Raw genomic sequence first — 14,337 nt, 5'->3', positions numbered from 1 at the left:
TTGCATGTGCCTTTGCCTGGGGCAGTGATATATGTCTCTGTGTTTGGGGTGAAGGTCAGCGTAATTTACCAAAGATGATTTGGTAATTTATGGGGGGATTTCATAAATACCTATAAATATCTAAAGGGTGGGTGTCAACAGGATGGCACTGGATTTTTTTCAATAGTGCCCAATGACAGGACAAGGGGCACAAGTTGGAACACAGGAGGTTCCAGCTAAACGTGAGAAAAAACTTCTTTCCTGTGAGGGTGTCAGAGCAGTGGCACAGGCTGCCCAGGGAGGATGTGGAGTCTCCTTCCCTGCAGACATTCAAAACCCGCTTGAATGCGTTCCTGTGCCCCCTGCTCTAGGTGTCCCTGCTCAAGCAGAGGGGTTGGATGAGATGATCTCCAGAGGTCCCTTCCAACCCCTACCATTCTGAGATTCTGTGATTTATTCCTGGTCAGTATCCAATGTAGTATTTTCTACCCCATATTATTCTCTGTGACTGTAGCGTGGTTAATAGAAACATCAGCGTTTTAGAAAATGTGGGTGGAGAACATTAACATGGATGGATTTTGCATGTCTTGCAAATGTCACAGAAATGATTTCCAGGTGGGTTACTTTTCCATAACAGGAAAAAGGTTCTGGCCCATAAGACACATTCTAGCACAAAAGAAGTCAAGCCTTGCAGCTGAGCACAAGAAGCAGGATTTCCTGGGTTCCGGTGGTCCCAGTATCCTAAATGGCAAGAACTTGGGAGCTCAAGGAAGGCTGGTAAGTGCTCCTTGTACACTCTAATGGCAAGAATGCAGAGTGGTTTAGCTCCTTTTCTGCGCCATTGTGGTGAGCATGTGTGCTCCTCTCTGTTCTCCCCACATGTGCTTTGAACCTGCCCGTGTGGAAAGGATCACTTTGTAGATGTGCACATCAATGTATATGAATAGCCCAGTGGGCTTACTCTTGCTAAAGGCATGATCCCAAGCGTCCCCTGTATTAATGAATGTGGGCTCATTGGTATAAATTCACATAGATGCACCAGAGCTACCTGTGCTGCATGGATTTTTGTTGGTGATAACTGGGGACTAGCTAAGCTTCAGAAACATCCTGTGCTATTGCCATTGGTTTAATCTGGAGTTTAGTTTCCCAAACCTTATTGCACTTGGGGCGCGTGAGAGAAGGCTGTCTCTTTCTGTACTCTTTTATTAAAGCTGCTGCTCTCTATATGCACACATGACACGCAGGAGTATTATCTTTCTTGACATAAAACCATTTCATTCAGATTACTTTTAGCTTTCACTTTTGAAGATATAACTTGAAAGTGCCTTGGCATAGATTGACATAAAAGACAATGAGACATGAAAGGCAATCAGGTAAATAAGAAAATTCTTATTTACTAATTTTTACAGCGCTTATTGTCATGGCAGCTTGGCAAGGGATTAGAAAGATTTAAATGTAAATTATATATGTCATTCTCAAAATTAAAATGAGTTAGTTATTCAAAATTGTAGGGGGAAAAAAAGTAAAGAAAAGGTAAAAGAGCCTTCTGTGTTGCCTTTAAAAGCCTACATCTGAGTCCTGGAAGGCACTGAGCGCAAGCCACATTGTAGGAGGCCTCCCAGGGGAGTGCCACGCTGCCCATCACAGGATTTCTTTAGTCTGCACAGAGGACCGCAAGGCAGAGGTAGCCTTCTGTATGCAAGTATGCCAGAACAGGAAAAATCAGAACTGCAGGAGTGTGGTGCTGTATCCAAACTAAAAGCTCTGCAGAGACAGCAACAGCATAGCTGCTCTGCAGAACCCAGAGTGGGACTGAAACCTGCCGGTTTGATCCATGTGGGCTTTTAGGCTTAGATGATGCAGTACAGAAAGCGCAGAACTATTCCACGAAGACACCAGCTCAGGTCCTAAAAGTAGTCCAGACAAACTAAAAATGTTCTGTGCTGAATAAATATGCTGCATTTCGTTGCAGCACCTCTGCGTTGCGTTGTACTGTGCAGGTAAACTGCTTTATTTGGAAATAAGAGGAACCTCTTCTTTGGGCTCCATTACATGATACAGACATACCCACAAAGTATTCAAATGCCACAGTGGACAAGGGGAGTTTTCAGAATTACTTTAACTGCTGTAATACATAGGGAGCTCTGGCGCTTAGACCCCCCTGTCTTGCCAGCATTCAGGAAATACTTCTACCTGGAAACTTTATGTACAGGTAGGAAGGAAAATATTCTCTCAGTTGAAACCACAGTATGCTCCTGAGCTCCCTGTTTTTGTTATATGCTTAACCGACGTCCTGGGCAAGGCATGGGAATACACAGATTTCCATGTCCCTTCCTCAGTGCCCTGGTTTCTATGGTAGGAAAACCTGGTGACAAAGGCCAGAATGAGACCTTGCAAATTCAGGTCAGATCCCTGACACAGGATGTCTGTAGTACCTGCTTGTTGATAAGATCTCATGCAGACCTCAGCCTTAGAAAAAGTAAGACAGCGTCACTAACACCTAAAGTGGGTCCTTCAAGCAAAAGATGTTTATGATGGCCCCCATTTGTGGATAGCTGAACCCTGTACCAGATGGGGGGCTGGGTGGAGTTAAGCCATAGTTCTCCAAAAAGCAGTCTGAATTATTTAGGCTGGAGCTGACAAAGTACTGTGGAAAATACCTAGAAAATCCTGACTAAAGAGAAAGAAGTGGTAAATTGTGACAAAGGCACATGACACAGTCATGTCTAAATGGGGAAGGCAAATCCCAGATGTGCACAGGGCATGCCAAACACATGTGGTGCTAACCAAAACTACCAGTGCGATGCGAGCTCCCATAGCTTGCCTGCGGGGGGTACAACACTGCCCGGGTCTGGCTGCGGGTGAGGGCAATGCATGCCGACATGAAGAATCCTGGGAGTGAGTTAGGGAAGTCAGCCCCAAATTGTGACAGGTTGAAGGAAAACAGCATCCTGAGGGATGTAAATTGGAGGACAGGCTCTGTCCCATGGATGTGGTGGGTGAGCATGCTAGAGAGTAGGTCCTTCTGCCTGGGGAATGCGGAGGTTAAGATGGGCACTTTGGAGAAATGAAGGTTGGAGGTGGGGAGTCCCAAACTGTGCTGGAACAGAGAAAAAGAAGGGGACATCAGTGAAAGGTGGGCTTAAGAGAAGGGGATATGGTGTGTGCAGGGTAGGATCTGACACGTGTGACTGAGGCTCAGAGGACAGGTGCCTTAATGCCTTGCTCTGCCAAGGGATGAAGTACCAGGGAGGCAGGTCTCATCTCAGTGGAATCAGACTGTCTGGAGAGCAGGGGAGGTGTGGAGAGAAGGGAGCCTCAGCTCAGCCCCATCTCCCTTCACTCCACCGAGCGCCCTTAGCTTTGCAACCCGCTCTGCCAAAATGACAATGTTGAGTTTTGCCATTGATTAATAATGGGATCAATTCTTCCATGCTTCATTCTCGGGGCACCAAGAGTTCAGTTTTTGCCTACAACGGGCCACCTCTGCTTTTGCACATTATACACCTATTTTTTTATTTGTAACATTCAGAGATATAAACTGGGTGGTATCTGCATATCTTTACCAGCTTCTCATCTGGCTTCAGACATCTCCTCGCTTATTAGCTGCCAGCTGTGGCTCTTCTATTTTTCGATCTTCTCCTGCTGCCCCACAGCCAGCAGGAACACCTTCCAATTTGTGTTATATCGAAGAGAAATCAGGAGCCACACAACAGCCATACCCTTATGGTTTGGAGGAACACAGAAACATTTAGCACCAGGTTATTGGGCTGAATCCATCTCATTGAGTAGCAACTGGAAATGAGTATCTGCTGATGGGCTGGCAGCTGTAGGGTGTAACACTGGTGGCTCTTTTCCAGTTTCTAATGGACAGACAGATGTCCACATCATAAAAACACAAACAAAATTAAGGCTTTTGCTGGCAGCCTCAGCAGGGGATATATTCAGCGGGCAGTAAGGCTGTTCTTAAGGCAGGACAATGCCCACAGGGAAGCCCAAGAGTACTGGAGTGAATAACTTGCAGACTGCCCCCCATGCTGGGCTTGTTCTGGGCATGGGAAGCTTCTGTACCAGCGACTGCAAATCTTGTTTTAAAAGAAATAGTTTGATGATAAAAGCCAGAGGGGATGTTGATGGATGTCCGAGACAAACTAGTAGGTTAATGAGGTGTAAAGAATGATTTGGTCATAGTTCTCTGCACCTCTTCTCTTTCGTTTCCCATACCTCTGCAGACCCATGTCCATACCTCCTCAGACTCCAAGACTTCTATTCCACACCATCACTTCCACCAAGCATGGTAATACCTCCTTCAAATGTTGAGAGTGATTTATTTAATACTGCAGCCAGCATGAGCTGGCTTATTCTGGGAGGAAATTCCTGTTTGACTAGGGAAGCAGATGCTAGACCACAAAATGAGTGCTAACGATGCTGGACGAATTCTGGCTGTAAGACTCCTGTGGAGTGGATCCCACACCACGAAGATGCCATGTTACAGGAGAGAAAACCGCTGCTACAGGTCAAGTGGAAAAGCCTTGTAGTCTAGAGCTTGGGCTGAAACAGCAATGGCTTTTGCTACCATGAGTCTCTCAACAGTAATTTGACCTACATAGTCTCATTATTGTGTATCTTATTTTCCTTGTTCTTCTGGCACATAAAGTTGGCTCCATATTATCCATGAAGAAGGATATTTTCTTTCACAAAAATAGCAGGTGGAAGAATTCAACCCAGGTGAAAACAAAGTTTAGCATTAACATTTAAAATTCCAAAGCTTTATTCTAATTTTTTCTAGACTTTTACCAATCAATATTGTTTTAAAATTCATATGTAAAATAAGAGTAACGTACAGTAGTGTATTACTGAGGAATGATAATGTGAAAATATATATTTTGAAAAATTCTATTCCATCTTCTTTCTTCATCATAGCAAACTGCTTTAGAGTATTTTTTCCTCATAATTTTAGAATAGCTTTATAAACTATTATTTTTGAACATTTTTTCGAAATTTTTATTATAAATAATTATTTTAAATCATTGTTCTACAGCTGACCTTAAAAATAAGATAACTGAATATTTTGACTATTTTGTCATTTTCTGGATTTATCATTATACATATTTAAGAGGGATATGTCATGGAGTACTAAAAACTTAGTAAAAATATTACACAAGAAAACATGTATTATGACATTTAAAATTATAAAAGTGTTTCAATATTGAAATGAAAGTCTTGAGACTGAAATCAGCTGCAAGGACAAAATTGATTTCCTGCTGAGGATGAAAAGAGACAGATTTTAAATTGCCATATTGCAAATATAACAGAGGGCCCACAGCTCAAAACCCCTGCACGGCTCTAACCCGTGGCACCTCCTGCCACCCCATTGCTGTGGGACGCCCTCAACTCAAAGCCCTGTGTGAGCGTGGTCAGAGCTAGGGGTTTAATGACACATAGTGGAAGGTTGTTCAATTACCTTTATTTCTCGCATGCATCCAGAGAAGGGCAACAGAGCTCGTGAAAGGGCTGGAAGGCACGTATCATGAGCAGCAGCTGAGGACTTTGGGCTTGTCTAGTTTGGAGAAAAGGAAACTGCGGAGCGACCTCATTTCTCACTACAGATTCCTGAGGAGGGGAAGGGGAGAGGGAGGTGCTGAGCTCTTCTCCCTTGGATTCATTGATAGGATATGTGGGAATAGCTCAAAGCTGCACCAGGGGAGGTTTAGACTGGGCATTAGGAAGCATTTCTTTACCAAGACGGTGGTCAAACACTGGAACAGGCTTCCCAGAGAGGTGGGCAATGCCCCAAGCCTGTCAGTGTTTGAGAGGCATTTGGACAATGCCCTTAACAACATGCCTTAATTTTTGGTCAGCCCTGAACTGGTCAGGCAGTTGGAGCAGATGATCATCGTAGGTCCCTTCCAACTGAAAATATTCTCCTCTTCTCTTCTAATGCAGGTATTAACAAAACCTACATCAGCATCCGCTAGGGATGCTCCAGGGTGGTCTTGCCTGAATCTCTGTGCAAGCAACCAGAGGGCCAAACACGGTGCTTAGTTCAGTGATGGCCAAGCTTAGCCACCTCAGTATCCATTCCAGTGGAGGATCTCCTGAGGCCTTGCTTCCTGCCCAGCACGGATGCACCACCGGGGGGGTACGCTACGCTTTGGCAACGCGGAATGCAGTTTTGCCCCTCCGCCTGCCCCTGCCCTATTTCTTCATAGCCATAAAACCCCATTTTACCTCCAGTGGTCAAACTACTTCTGCATCAAAAAGCAAAATTAAGTCATATTATAAATATTTCTTACTTTAGAAGAAAAGAGATCTCTTTCAGAGCATTTGTTTGACGTTTGTTCAGCAGACTATAAAACATGGTGTAAGATCTCTGACAGGTAATGTGTTGCTACGCTACTTACTGCAATCAGCTGTGACAGGAGACACCTTTAACCAACTACCCTATAATTATGCTGAGGTTTTCACCAAATGACAAATCCCAATTGGCTGGCCCAGAGCCCTGCCTTTCCAGACAAGGCTAATTATTTTGTCCACTCACCTGTTCATTCACTCCAGCAAGCCCTCACCTGTGGAATCATGTAGGTAAGTATTTACTGCTTATTTTTATGTTGCTTAAATTTTTACTATTTTGAAATGTAAATCTTGGAGAGGGAAGGTAAATTTTGGTAAGGCTTCCTGGAAAGGTTGTCGGGGATTGTGAGGTGTAACAACCACTGTTAAGAACCATGTGTGATACTATCACTTACTTCTCTCTCAGCATGTTTTAACTTTTTTCTATTCCAAGTGATTCATCGAACTCTTGTAACACACAAAAGATCACTTATAAAGTGTAACTATATAGCCGTTATAGGTATCGAGTAAAATCTATTTCTCCACATCAACAAAACTGCTCAAACAATCTTACTTTAAATAACATTTGATTTAAGCTTCTTATGTTAAGTTGTTAGTCTAGGCAATTTTTCTCTGGGAGTGGGAATAGGGAAGAGTAGTCTAATATGGATTTTTGTTTCTTTAGGAGTATACTGGAATAAACTTATGCTTGGGGAAGTTTAATAAGAAGTTATTTGCCCCTAGTGAATTCTTCTAGTCAGGGGTGAAAGACAAGTCACCTGAATGTTTTCAGCCTTTCAAATCAGCTAAATTATATGTTGCAGTGTAATAGTTATTTTTTATATGAAGCTATAGATGGGAAGGCAATCTACAAAATGTCTGAGGCAAGTGGTTTGAATCACAGTTGCTTATAAACAATTGAGCACATGCTGGGCAGCCCCTGCACAGGTGTGGTTGGTGTGGGTCTCTAATGAAGCCTCCAAGGGTGGGTCTCTGAGAGGGTGAGGATGTGGGCAACAAGAGCCAGGCCTGAATGCCACATGCTGTCCAAGTCCCAGCTCCCATGGCAAGTGGTCCACACTCTCGCTGCATGCAAGACATTAAGGACTTCTTCCTTAAAAATAGTAGACTTCATTGTGTCTCTCAACTTTAATCTTTAGCCAGAATTTGTGAGGGTTTGCAGGTTATTTCAGTTAGAAGAAGACACAGTGGTGAGGCTGAATATCCTGGCTGTCTGTTCGTAAGGACCCACACCAGCTCTGCTTCCCTAGCAGTGGCAGGTCCAGACTAAGAGAAACTGCTGTTTGCTCAGAGCTGCAAGCCTCTGCCTTCCAGCTCCCTCTCTGCAAATCCTTTTCCAAGGGTTATGCTAATGTGCCTGCTCAGGCAGGTCCAACTGCACTCCTTCTGCTTTTCAGATGAAACTGTTAATTCTTTGCATAACCATTTCCCAAAACAGTGCTCGATAATGCAAATGTCTCCTTTATAAATCACCAGTGTTCTGCATAGCTTTGTAGTCACCTTTGTTTTGAGACTTTGATATCTGCTTACCCATCTCTCTCGCTTATCTCCAGGGATGGGTGGCAATTACACTGGCTCCTCAGTATTAGTAGGTTTATCAAACTAACAAAAGACTATGAGGATTGTTAAGAAACAGCAGGTGAAAAGGGACACAGCAAGAAAGAGAAGTTATTCTTGAGGGAAGGTTTATTACTGCAGTTTAATATTTTATTCAGATTGTATTTATTTATACACAGTCATGTGGGAGAAGGTATATGGAATGAATTACAGTCCCAGGAGAGGAAGTTTTAAAAAGAGACCATTCAGGTAGAGCACAAGAGAACTTGAAACCACACACTGTGAAGACAGATGTTAATACATAAACTGGTACTGAGGTTAATAATTCATGTTTATTTCCAAGGATAATTCCATTTGAGGACCGCCCCCCTACCTCTGTCTCCTGTTGCTCTGTCTCTTCTGCAGACGCCCTCTAGAACAGTCTTGCTTCTTTCAAAGGCACAGCTACTTTTGTAGAGTGTAGATCACTTTTTTCATATTAATCCCTAGAATAGGGTAATGATTTGCTGGGGGGAAAAAATATTTTTAACGCAGATATGAAATGCCATCTGCTTTGACCAAAGAAGTATGGGCTCCCTTTGATACTGCCTATACACTTGTAGGTATAACATTGACTTGTTTGCAAGAGCTCAGTGAAAAGTTTTAGTAAACTGCTTAGGAAGCCTGTTTTTGTACTGTAACTGTGCACAGTGATTTGCACTACAGCTTTTTGTAAAAGTTGTTGTCCAAAAGAGTTTAAAATGATACTGGAATGCAAAATACAGTTACATCAAAAACAACCCCAACCAAAACCCACACAGGACATCTTAAGTGGAATTTCAAAGCATTATCTTGATGAAACCATTCAAGGATTATTTAATTTAATTTACTCAGTTGATGTTCCCACAGAATAAGGGGATCAATTAAAATTTTGCCTACATCTTTGTCAGGTGGTCGAAAGAAAGAACAGGTTAAGTATACATGCTAAACCAGAGAAAACAGGGGTTGGGTTGTTTCTTTGGTTTTTTTTTTTAAGGCTTCTAATTAGAATTCTTCAAGAGTGTTCAGTGGGATACAGTGAAAAAGTATTTGACTAAAAATAAACCAAAGAAAACCACTAGCTGCTTTTAAAAATTGGGCTGTGATTTGCCCAATGTTCTACATTAGGGTAGCAGCAGTGTAGTACAGAAATGTGATCCAAGTATACTCCCAGGTTGATCTGTGCTTTAATTAACTGTATACTAATCAATATTAGTGGTAGATATATATTTTTATATGATATTGACAAGTAATGCGTATTTTTATTGATTTCAAATCTTGCTATAGAGAGTATGTTTGGGCTCTTTTTGCCATAAAACTCTGGAGATTCAGCAGACAGTGAACATTTTGCAGAATAACCTTAGCGAGATGGAATACTCTGCAAAGCGACACGTGACAGATTCTTTATCTTGTCCCTGATTCCTCTGCAATGGAAACTGTCATTACAGAATCTGAGTTCTGCCAAGCCTAATTATACACAATACAGCACAGGAAATTTTCCAAATACTCTTGGAAATGTGTTCAGACAGTTTATTTGGCTAACTTGCTAAAAAACAAATTAGAATGTCAATAAACAGGCTGTTAGGATATTGAGAGTTACAACTTGCAAGAGTAAAAAATGAGAATGAAGAGGAGAGAGTTTTTCCTAACGTGAAATTAGTCACGGAACACTGCAGTGGTCTTCATAAGACCATAAAAAATAATTGGGACATATTACTAAAAACATATAGTGGATTCATGTTTAAATATCTGAACACTAGCTTGACTAAATCTTTTGCATGTACATTTTTAAGGGGGACCGTCTACAACCTGGATGCTCAGCTCCTGACCTTTACATCATTGGCATATTTTGATTTCTTCCACAGGCAACAGTCAGGAATGCCAGTACAACAACCTCTTTGAAGGTTTTCTCAGGCTTCAGATCCTCATGCGCTCATTGCCCTCTACTCGGAACAGAACTCAAGAAGGGGAGTAAGCAATGATGAAAGAGATGGTTTGGCAGTTCTTGATGATAAGGTTCTGATTTCGGCTGGGACAGAGTTAATTTTCTTCGTAGTAGCTGGTACAGTGCTGTGTTTTGGATTTAATAAGAGAATAATGTCAATAACACACGGATGTTTTAGTTGTTGCTAAGTAGTGCTTACGCTAGTCAAGGACTTTTCAGCTTCCCATGCTCTGCTGGGTGCACAAGAAGCTGGGAAGGGGGAGGGGGCACAGCCAGGACTGCTGATCCAAACTGGCCAAAGGGATATTCCATATCATATGACGTCATGCTCAGTATATGCACTGGGGGAGTTGGCGGTGGACAGCAATCGTGGCTCGGGGACTGGTGGTGTCGTTCGGTGGGTGGTGTGAGCAGTTGCAGCACTCTCCCCACCCCTGGGTTTCGCCTCTCTCATTGTTTTCACTTTCATTACATTATTATTATTTATTATTATTATTACTACTACTATTTTATTTCAGTTATTAAGCTGTTCTTTTATTAGCCCATGAGTTTTCTTACTATGACCCTTCCGATTCTCTCCCCCATCCCACGGGGTGGGGGGAGCGAGCGAGCGGCTGTGTGGCGCTCAGTTGCTGACTGGGGCTAAACCACAACAGTCCTTTTTGGCGCCCAACAACGAGCATGAAGGGTTTGAGATAATAACAGTTGTTGGTCACAGCATTGATTCATCTGCTTTCAATATTAGTTTATCTGATCTGCACCATGCTCTTGTTTGTGCTGTACATGTTAAAGATTGGTGCTGGGTTTTGCAGTTTTGCTGTGCTCTGCAGTGATTAGCTGTGTTTTGCCTGGGAGAGTTGTTATTCAAACACCGGCCTTGAGCTTTATCTGGTATTTGGGTTTTGTACTGAAGCCATTACTGTACTTCCGGTACCACCTCATGGAGACAATTAGCAATTATACCTCCTCCTCTGAGAGGCTTTTTATGGAGGAAATACAGAATGGCATCTTAGCTACCTTCTATGATGTTTCCTCCTTCATTACAGTAACTTCTCAGTATCTTGAACGTTCTTGGGTAGTTAAGATACTCCTATTGGTATTTCTTGGGAATAGCTTGGGAGTATTGTCTAAGTTTAATAAGCAATTTAAGAATATCATCCAGACATCTGCCCCAAGGCTCGATAGTTATGAGTGGCAGGGTATGTGGGGTGGTATGGGCAAATACCTAGGATAGTTGGTACCTCCAGTGTTTTGGGACTTCACCCCTGAACAAGTGCGGAATCCTGAAAAAGCAGAGTATTTGGAGAAAGCATGTTGTCACACTGGCAACTCCAGAGAGCCACAAACCACTGCAATGTGCTGGGGCCTGGGCCAGCACTGAACACTATTCAGAACCCTCAAGGGGAAAAGATGGTCTCTGGATCTGAAGATAAAATGACAGGCACCGAGGCCACTCCAACCTCGGTGACAGGCACTGCAGCTGAACCAGAGAACCAACCCATTTTGGTATCAGTCGCCCCTATACACAAGAAGTAGTTTTGGAAGTGAAAGTCAGCTTGTTTAGAAAGAGATGATGGAAGAACAGGGCCATCACGAGGAGAGGAGGAGGAAGAGGAAGAACTCATAAACGAGCGGAAACCACCTGATCCCTATCCTTGAGTGAGCTGTGAGATATGCAAAAAGATTTCAGCCATCATCTAAGTGAGCACATTGTCACCTGGCTGCTCCGATGCTGGGATAATGAGGCCAGTAGCCTGGAATTAGAGGGTAAGGAAGCCAAACAACTGGGATCCCTTTCTAAGGAAAGGGGAATTGATGAAGCAACTGGAAAAGGAACACAAGCCCTCAGCCTCTGGAGGCAACTCCTGTCCAGTGTGAAAGAAAGGTATCACTTCAAGGAAGATGTTATAATTCGCCTAAGAAAATGGACCACCATGGAGAAGCGTATCTAGTACCTGAGGGAATTAGCTATGCTGGGGGTGATTTATGGTGACCTGGACAATAAGCAGTCATCCAAAGATCCAGATGAAGCCCAGTGCACATAACCCATGTGGTGGAAGTTTGTACAGAGTGCACCACGTTGCATGTAAACTCATTGGCAGTAATGTCTTGGAAAGATGAAGAGGCACCACAGGGGATGTGGCAACAGACTCCAGGATTACAAAGCAAATATTTCTTCCTCCCTTGTCTTGGCTGTGGAGAAACTGTCCTGGGAGGTTCAGCAAATCAAAGAAGATATATCCTACTCCCCACCTGTATGGACCAGCATCTCAGCCATTATGAGTAAGTGTCCCCCTGCTCAAGAGAAAGGATACACACCATGGGCCACCCTATGGTCTTACCTGTGTGACCATGGAGAGGACATGAGGAAGTGGGATGGAAAACCCATCTCGACCCTAGAGGCATGGGTATGTGAGTTGCGAGGAAAAACAATCACAAAAGGGGGTTCTTCCAAGAAAATTGCTGCTCCAGTTTCCAGTGAGCAGTTCCCCAGACATAGCAGAAGGGCTGATTTTACTTTTGATCTTAATAAAGGGGCTTTTGATTCACATTTACAAGATGTAAGTAGTGAATACTATGATCAGGAATAGAGGGGCCCTGCCTCCAGCAAGGCGGAAGAAAGGGGCAACTGGGTTTACTGGGCTGTGTGGATTTGATGGCCTGGCACATCAGCCCACAGAAGTATAAGGCTTTAGTGGACACCGGCGCACAGTGCTCCCTAATGCCATCAAACTATATAGGGGCAGAACCCATCAGCATTGCTGGAGTGACAGGGGGATCCCAAAAGCTAACTGTATTGGAGGCTGAAGTAAGCCTAACTGGGAATGAGTGGCAAAAACACCCCATTGTGACTGGCCCAGAGGCTCCGTGCATCCTTGGCATAGACTACCTCAGGAGAGGGTATTTCAAGTACCCAAAAGGGTACAGGTGGGATTTTGGTGTAGCTGCCTTGGAGAGAGAAGAAATTAAACAGCTGTCTACCTTGCCTGGTCTCTCAAAGGACTCTTCTGTTGTGGGGTTGCTGAAGGTCAAAGAACAACAGGTGCTGATCGCCACCACAATAGTGCACCGGCAGCAATATCGCACCAACAGAGACTCTCTGATTCCCATCCATGGGCTCATTTGTCGACTGGAAAGCCAAGGAGCGATCAGCAAGACTCACTCACTCTTTAACAGTCCCATATGGCCAGTCCGGAAGTCCAATGGAGAGTGGAGACTAACAGTAGACTACTGTGGCTTGAATGAAGTAATGCTGCTGCTGAGTGCTGCTGTGCCGGACATGCTGGAACTTCAATACGAACTGGAGTCAAAGGCAGCCAAGTGATATCACAGAATCACAGAATGGTAGGGGTTGGAAGGGACCTCTGGAGATCATCTCATCCAACCCCTCTGCTTGAGCAGGGACACCTAGAGCAGGGGGCACAGGAACGCATCCAGGCTGGGTTTGAATGTCCCCAGGGAAGGAGACTCCACAGCCTCCCTGGGCAGCCTCTTCCACTGCTCTGGCACCCTCACAGGAAAGAAGTTTTTTCTCATGTTTAGCTGGAACTTCCTGTGTTCCAGCTTGTGCCCATTGCCCCTTGTCCTGTCGTTGGGCACTACTGAAAAGAGCCTAGTCCCATCATCCTGACACCCACCCTTTAGGTGCAGGACCTTGCACTTGCTCTTGTTGAATTTCATGAGGTTCCCCTCGGCCCAGCTCTCCAGCCTGTCCAGGTCTCGTTGGATGGCAGCACAGCCTTCTGGTGTATCAGTCACTCTTCCCAGCTTGGTATCATCAGCAAACTTACTGAGGTTACACTCTATCCCATCCTCCGGATCACTGACGAACATGTTGAACAGGACTGGACCCAGCACAGACCCCTGGGGAACACCACTAGTGACAGGCCTCCATCCAGACTCTGTTCCGAGTTCTGTTGTTGAGCCAGTTCTCTGTCCACCTCACTGTCCACTCATCCAATCCACCCTTCCTTAGCTTGCCTGTGAGGATGTTATGGGAGACAGTGTCAAATGCCTTACTGAAATCAAGACAGACAACATCCACTGCTCTCCCTTCATTGACCCAGCCAGTCATGCCATCATAGAAGGCTATCAGGTTGGTCAAGCATGATCTTTCCTTGGTGCATCCATGCTGACTGTTGCTGATAACCTTCTTGTCCTTTACATGCCTAGAGATGACCTCCAGGATGAACTGCTCCATCACCTTTCTGGGGATGGAGGTGAGGCTGACTGGCCTATAGTTCCCCAGGTCCTCCTTCTTGCCCTTTTTGAAGACTGGGGTGACATTTGCTGTCCTCCAGCCCTCGGGCACCTCTCCTGTCCTCCATGACCTTTCAAAGATGATGGAGAGTGGCTCAGAAAGAACATGCACCAGCTCCCTCAGCACTCATGGGTGCATCGCATCGGGGCCCATGGATTTGCGAGGATCCAGTTTGCATAGGTGATCTCTGACCCAGTCCTTCTCAACCGATGGTAAATCTTTG

Source organism: Phalacrocorax carbo, chromosome 1 (genome assembly GCF_963921805.1).
Source record: "Phalacrocorax carbo chromosome 1, bPhaCar2.1, whole genome shotgun sequence".
NCBI lineage: Eukaryota > Metazoa > Chordata > Aves > Suliformes > Phalacrocoracidae > Phalacrocorax > Phalacrocorax carbo.
The sequence above is the reverse complement of the archived record's forward strand: the minus strand, read 5'-3'. Positions refer to the sequence as shown.